We start from the raw sequence: 8,087 nt of genomic DNA, 5'->3' as shown, positions 1-8,087 counted from the left end.
TAGTTACTTTCGACTCATAACTTAGCCAAGCTATTTATTATATAAGACCTAAGCTAGTTAGAATAGGATATTTGTACTTATTGTATATAATTTCATAGTAGGTTTAGAACTCTCTTACTTAAACAAAAGGGGGAGGTGTTGCGGGAGATCCTTCCGCTCCTCCAGCCAATAGCTGCCGAGATACCAGCCCATTGGGGCATGGTCTCTTTCCCTTTAAAAAAAGCGGCTACTTCCCTCCTCTCTCTTTTTACTTCCTGCTCCGGTTCCGGCGACTAGACTTCTTCCTAATTGCGTGCACAGTGGGCTGTTGTCTGGGATGGTGATCTGTAAGTTTATTCCCCTTTAAATAAATACCACCCTATTAATCACAATTCCAAACTGGTGTGGGATTTTTATGACTTGTGCCATCAGTTTGCAAGTTTTGGTTATGACAAACAATGCTGCTATGAACAAAGCTGAGCACATGTCCTTGTGGTATGATTGAGCATCCTTTAGGTATATACCCAAAAGTGCTATTACTGGAAGGTTGTTTCCTAATTTTCTGAGAAATTGTCATATAGATATCCAAAGGAGCTGTACCAGCTTAGACTCCTACCAGCAATGTAGGAGTGTTCCCTTTAGCCCACAACCTCTCCAGCATAAGTTGTCATCAGTGCTTTCATCTTGACCTGTCTTACAGATATAAGATGGAATCTAAGAGTTGTTTTGATTTGCATTTCTCTGATAACGAAGGATGTTGAGGTATGTTTCTTGTATGCAGCTGAAGGATAATTCCTGTTTTATAGCCATTCCTTTAGCTCATCTTTTCATAGGAGAATTGAGTCCATTAAAACATTTAGGCGATGAAAGGAGACAGAGACAAAGACCCACATTGGAGCACCGGACTGAAATCTCAAGGTCCTAATCAAGAGCAGGAGACAGAACATGAACAAGGAACTCAGGACCGCGAGGGGTGCACCCACACACTGAGACAATGGGGATGTTCTATCAGGAACTCACCAAGGCCAGCTGGCCTGGGTCTGAAAAAGCATGGGATGAAACCAGACTTGCTGAACATAATGGACAATGAGGACTACTGAGAACTCAAGAACAATGGCAATGGGTTTTTGATCCTACTGCACGTACTGGCTTTGTGGGAGCCTAGGCAGTTTGGATGCTCACCTTACTAGACCTGGATGGAGGTGGGTGGTCCTTGGACTTCCCACAGGGCAAGGAACCCAGATTACTCTTAGGGATGATGAGGGAGGGTGACTTGATGGGGGAGGGGGAGGGAAATGGGAGGTGGTGGTGGGGAGAAGGCAGAAATCTTTAATAAATAAATTAATTAATTTAAAAAAAGCAAAAAAAAGAGATATTATGACCAGTGATTGTTAATTTCTGTTTTTTTGTTGTTGTTTTGGTTTTTTTTGTTTTGTTTTGTTTTCATGGTGACTTTGGTGAAAGTAGTGGATGTTTTCCTTCTTTACGTTTTCTGGTGTAGGTTTATATAGTGTCTGTATTTTAGTGGGTATAACCAAGTTCCTTCAGTTGGAGTTTTCCTTTTAGTACTTTCTGTAGGGCTGGATTTGTGGATAGTATTACTTAAATCTAGTTTTGTTATGGATTATCTCTTTTTTTTTCCATCTATGGTGATTGTTGTGTATAGTTGTCTAGGATGGCACACATGGTCTCAAAGTGACTGCAAAATACCTGTCTGGATCCTCTGGCTTTCATAATTTTCATTGATAATTCTGATGTAAATCTGATAGGTTTACCTTTATATGTAAAACATTGGCATTTTTCCTTTGCAGGTCTTAGTATTTTTTATTTATTCCTTATGTTTAGTGTTTTAATTATTTGGCTAGGGGACTTTTTGTGGTCCAGTCTATTCGGTATTCTGTAAACTCTTTGTATTTTCATAAGCATGTCCTTCTTTAGGTTGGCAAAGTGTTCTTCTATGATTTTTTCTATGATTATCATGCAAGTCTTTCACTTACTTAGTTAGACTTGGTTATGTCAAAATATTTTATATTTAAAAATCAATTTAATTTTGTTGAACATATTTTCTGTGCCTTCAGCTGCACTTCTTCTATTTCTATTGTTCTTAGGTTAGTTTTTTCATGGTATCCACGATTTCCTGGATATTTTATGTTAAAATTTTGTTTGATTTAACTTTTTATTGGCCGATGAATCTATTTCCTCCTTTGTATTTTCAATACATGAGATTTTCTCTTTCATCTTTTGTATTTCATCTTCTGTTAGTTATGCTTGCATCTGTAATTCCTGTTCATTTATCCAGATTTTCCATTTCTAATATTCCCTTGGTCCATGTTTTCTTTATTGCTTCTATTTCAATTTTCAAGTCTTGAACTGTTTCCTTCATCTGTTTTTTTTTTCTTGGTTTTCTGTATAGAATTTATTAAATTCTTCCAATTTGTTGTTGTATTTTCCTTGATTGCTATAAGAATTTTCATTTCCTCTTTAAGGGCCCCTATCATCTTCATAAAGTTATTTTTAAGGTTGTTTTCTTCTGTTTCATCTGCGTTGGGATTTTCAGGTCTTGCTGTTGTTGAACTACTGGATTCTGGTGGTACCAATTTACTCTTGATGCTGTTGAATCTATTCCTACATTGCCATTTACCTACCTCTTCTTCCAATTGGTGCAAGGGTTGTTTGTGCCTCTAGCAGCTATTGAGCTTGCAGGAGATATTTGGTCAGAAGGAAACTAATGGGTTCACTGGGTGTGGGTAGTTGAGCTTGTCTTGTAGGTCACATTGTTCAATAGGTGGTGGCGGTGGTAGAGCAGCCTGCAGCAAGACTGCTTGCTGGCTGCTGGGGCTGAGATGGAAAGGGAAAGGCAGGGAATGTTCCCTGTAGCTTATGGCCTAAGGATTGTGACAATTTATCTGAGAGACAAATCACTCATCTCTTCTTCCAATTGGTATAGGCTGTGCATGTATCTGTAGGGGATACAAGCTGTTCTAGCAGGGGATATTTTTAAATATAAAATATTTTGACATAACCAGCTCTAACTAAGTAAGTGAACACCTTGCATGATAAAAATACAAATCTTTGAAAAATATTAAAGAAAGTAACAGAATATAGGAAGATCTCCCATGCTTCCGAATCCATAGGATTAACAGAGTAAAACTATCCATCCTACCAAAGCTATCTACAAATTCAATGCAATCACCATTCAAACACAATTCTTTATAGAATTTGAAAGAAAAATTCTCAATTTCATATGGAAAAACCAAAAACTCAGTGTAAGTAAAGCAATCCTGTAAAACAAAAACTGCTGCAGGAATCACCAATCCTGATTTCAAGGGGAAAAAACTTCACTGTTAATGGGAGTGCAAGTTTGCACAGCCACTATGGGAATTAATATGGTTCTTGCTCAGAAATTTTGGTATCATTCTGTTTCCAGTTTCAGCTATGTAACTCTTGGGTATATTTCCAAAGGATGCTCCATCCTACCACAAAGACATTTGCTCAGTTATGTTCATAGCAGCTTTATTTATGATAGCCAGCAACTGTAAACAACCTAGATACTTCTAAACTGAAAAATAAAGAAAGAAAATATGGGACATTACACAATAAATATTAATCAACTATTAAAAAGAAATGACATTATGAAATCTATAGGCAAATGAATGGAACTCAAAAACATCATCCTGAGTGAAGTGACCCATACCCAGATAGATATACATGATATGTACTCAATTATAAGTGGATATTAGCTATACAGGAAAGGATAATCATGTTACAAACCACAGACCCAGAAGGCTAAGTAATAAGGAGGGTTCTAGTAGGGAATTTATGGATCGCTCTGATAAAGGGAAATGGATTTTGTTGGTGTACTGGGGGCATGTGGGGATGGAAATAAGAGGGATCAGGTAGAGCGAGTAATGGAGGGAGACAGTTTGGGGAGAGATAGCTAAGCTTGGGAAGAGATGTAAGGGTGATGTGGAAAGATAGTACAGTGGAAACTTCCTGGAATCTATGAGGGTGACCTTAGATAGGACTCATAGTTACTGGGGATACAGAGCCTTAAGTGGCCATCTTCTGTACCCTGACAAGTTCTTTGGTGGTGGGACTGCATTGCATTCAGATGACTCATTTGCTGAAGAGCTACCCTGGAAATCCTTAAACAACACAAGCACATGCTATTACAAAAGGTGGCTCTCTAAAAACTGACAACAGGGCCCCATTGTGGAAAAAAAACATACACATAGTTCATTGAACATTAATAGGTTGAGCTGAAGTTTGCATGGAACCTTCATCTCTGAATTTTAATCTCTTTGGCATGAGAAGGTACTCTGCAGCTTACTAAAGGACAAACTTGGACATGAACCCAGCAATAAAACTATATATATATATATATATATATATATATATTTGAATCATTATCATTTTTAATTTTATTTTTAAAAAGAAAACAAAGTATCTTTTGTTTTCATTTTATATACCTAATCCAGTCTCCACTCCCTCCCCTTCTCCCATTCCCTCCACTTTCTCCCCACACACAACTTCCATCCATTCCCCAGAGAGGGCAAGGCACATTGCTCTGAGGAAGGACCAAGTTATTGTAATTGAGGGAGCCATTATGTAGCTAGTAAGAAACATAACACTAGAGAAATTTCCAGGTATCCATAGGGATGTCCCAAGCTAATACCCTAAGAATAGTGTAGAGGGTTCCCAAACTGGCCTTGCCCTGTACTCATATGGATGACTATTTTAAATGTCACCATCGAAACATCATCCAGCAACTGATGGCGACAAGGGCAGAAACCTGCAGTGGAGTACTGGGCTGAGCTGTCGAAGTCTGGCTACAAAACACCTTACCTACAATCTGCCCTGCCCGCAAGATGCACTGGGGCATACAACTCATGTGAGTGACCATGCTCCACACTGCCAGGATGGGTAGCTCAGATCCAAGCATGACAGGGAAAAACGAATGAAATGATTCCTAATGATATTCTGCTATATTCATAGTTTGGTGCCTTGACCATTTGTCATCAGAGCATTTTGCTCTGGCAGCCTATAGGTGCAGAGACCCACAGCCAGATATGTCAAGAAAGATTCTAAATTGTAGGTCTCTCTTGGGTTCTCCCTTTCTATGATCGGAAACTCCTTGGATGTTTGGGAGGAAAGATTGTAGGAGTCAGAGGGGATGGGAGACATGAAGAGAACATAGACCACTGACTCAACTAAGAAGGGCTCACAGAAATGTAAGTGGCAAGCACAGGGCCTGCTTGGGTCTGTAACAGGTTCCGTATATATGTTATGGCTGTAAGCTTATTGTTTTTGTGGGACTCCTAACAGTGGGAGCAAATGTATCTCTGAGTCTTTTGCCTGCTCTTGAGACTTCCTTCTGCTGAGTTACCTTGTCCAGCCTCAATTTGAGGGCTTTCAACTTGTCTTATTGTGTCCTGTTTGGCCTCTGTGACGTTGTCTCTAGGAGATCTCTTCTTTTCTGAATCTGGGTTATATAGGGGGAAGTCGAGGGGGAAGTGGAGTGAGAGAATGTTTTGGTCAGGAGGTATTATATTGATAGAGGAAGGTTATTGGTTAATTAATAAAGAAACTGCTTGGCCTCATAGGTTAGAACATAGGTGGGTGGAGTAAACTGAACAGAATGCTGGGAGGAAGAGGAAGTGAGGTAAGATGTCAGGGCAGATACGATGAAGCAAGCCTCCAGGTCAGACATGCTGAATCTTTCCCAGTAAGACTGGTGCTACACAGATTATTAGAGATGGGTTGATCAGGATATGAGAATTAGCCAGTAAGGGCTAGAGCTAATGAGCCAAGCAGTGTTTAAAAGAAAACAGTTTATGTGTTGTTATTTCGGGGCATAAACTAGCCAGGTGGCAGGAACACAGCCCGCAGCTCCCTCAACAGAATGGCGTCCAACGTGTGGACAACTGTATCCACAGAAAGCCTGAGAAAGCTTCATAAAGAATAGAGTAAAGCATGTTTGCCTGGTTGCAGCAGTTTCTCGGGGCTGCTCTGCTTGCTAGAGGCAAGCAAGCACTCTCATCTAAGAGAGGCTTCCTAACTCAGCTTTAGCTGCAAAACCCTGCAGCTCATTAAGAGGTCCAGACACGAAACACTTAAATGGTATTGATAAAAGCTGACTGCGTGCTTGTTTGTTTTCAGCCATCGCAGGAAAAAAAGTTGTGCTGTTTTATTTAAAATGCTGGCTTTCTGATCTGTCCTGCCAGGGCAAACTTTTGACTCTTTCAGGCAGTCAGTCTGAATGAGTGTGATCTGTGAGCAGAATGCTGCAACTTGCTTGTTGGCAGGGACTTTGAAACGTCACAGAGCTGTGGCGATAAAAATGACTCCAGCAGTACCTCCACCATGAGGCTGGAAATCTAAGGAATGGGCTGGATCTAGCTGGCAAAGCCACAGCTTAATCCTACCCATACTGCTCAGTAATTTAAAGGCTCGTGTGGTCAGAAAAAGAGAGATATACAGTAAAGAGAGATTCAAAGATAAAGAAAACCTTTAAATGATTTACAGTGTGTTTAAAAATATATGCAGGCTAAAAGTTAAAGTTCTTAAAAGTAAAAAAGGAAGAAAGTAGTTGGGTGTGGTAGTGCACACCTTTAATCGCAACACTTGGGAGGCAGAGGGAGATTTACCTCTGTGACTTCAAGGTGTGGTAGCACACACCATTAATCCCAATGTCTGGAAGGCAGAGACAGAAGGATCTCTGAGAGTTCAAGGACAGCCTGGTCTACAGAGTTATTCCAGGATACAGAGAACCTGTCTCAGAAAGTAAAAATAAATGAAATAGAGGTTAAAATAAAGTTGCACAAAGATGGAAAGTACACAGAGAATCTTGATATTGCATGCTATTATGCTCTGTTTGAAATGTTTGAATGCTGAGGAAAGAGCAACAGCTGCTAAAAGATATTTGTTTATAAATGCTGCTGAACTAACCAACATAGATATTTTGAAAATACCTTGACTTCAGAATTTGGATATAAGGATATGATACTTTGGTAAAGAGATTCTCCTTTTGTTTTCACAGATGATGAAACCCCATGGATTGCTTCAATCCCAATATGGTATGATAGACCACACCCTCCTGAAAGGTTGCTGTGAACACCTTCAAAAAATTACTTCACTCGACTGCTGACTGAGATGAATCTAGCACACAGGTTATACCATGAAAGACCTGTATAACAGTGCCCCCAGGCTGTTGTTTTTGGAGAGAAAAAACTGTGCCCATATTCCCAAATATTGCTTATAAATGTTCTTTTACATTTATAGGGGGATATGATATAGATATGAATAATTTGCATTGGTATGGATTTGACTTTATTGATATAAATTTAAGCTCAATCTTGTTATATGTATATGTATTTCTGATATTGATTAAGGTATTGTGATTGTGTAGTTCATGTAAAAATGTAATGTATATAGGTTGTTAATAGATAATCATCTATAATAGTCAAGTTTGTAGTCAGTTAGATTTTCTAGATGTGCATGGATATATTTCAGATAGGCATTCATCATATCTTTCAAAGGCTAGAGAATATGACATTTTAAATATTTTAATAACTTAGGGTTTTTCATGACAATGAGACACATCTGCTCCTGGCAGCACCAATCTATTTCAAGAATAAAGAATATGGGCATCGAAGAGGTACCTTATGGAGTTTGATAGCCATTTGGGCAAGAAACTGCTCTTGCCTGGATTATTGTATAAACTGGACACAGAGTACCCACAGAGAGAGGACTACTGAACTTGCCTAAAGGTGAGATGATCTTTCGGGGTTCCTGATTCATGAAGGAGTCTGCGAGACATTCTGCAGGACACAGCAGATAGTGACTGAACTGCCTTTGAAATTTCCTGCTTCATGGAAATGTCTCTGGATACTATGGACCTGTAGGCCGAAGATGGATGCCCCAACAGTACGGATGAACTTTGGGTGACTGTCCAGGCAGCGAGATGTCTCTGTGATTTCTAGAGTTTTGTAAGTTGCTTACTTCTCATTTACTTAGGTTATATTATATCCTTCTGGAGTCTTTGATGGAGTTGAAGAAGAGATAGATAGTTATAGCTGTTTTCCTTTGTTATGATAAAAGATAAAATA

The sequence above is a fragment of the Chionomys nivalis genome, chromosome X, assembly GCF_950005125.1.
Source record: "Chionomys nivalis chromosome X, mChiNiv1.1, whole genome shotgun sequence".
Classification (NCBI taxonomy): Eukaryota; Metazoa; Chordata; class Mammalia; order Rodentia; family Cricetidae; genus Chionomys; species Chionomys nivalis.
This window is presented reverse-complemented; position numbering follows the sequence as displayed.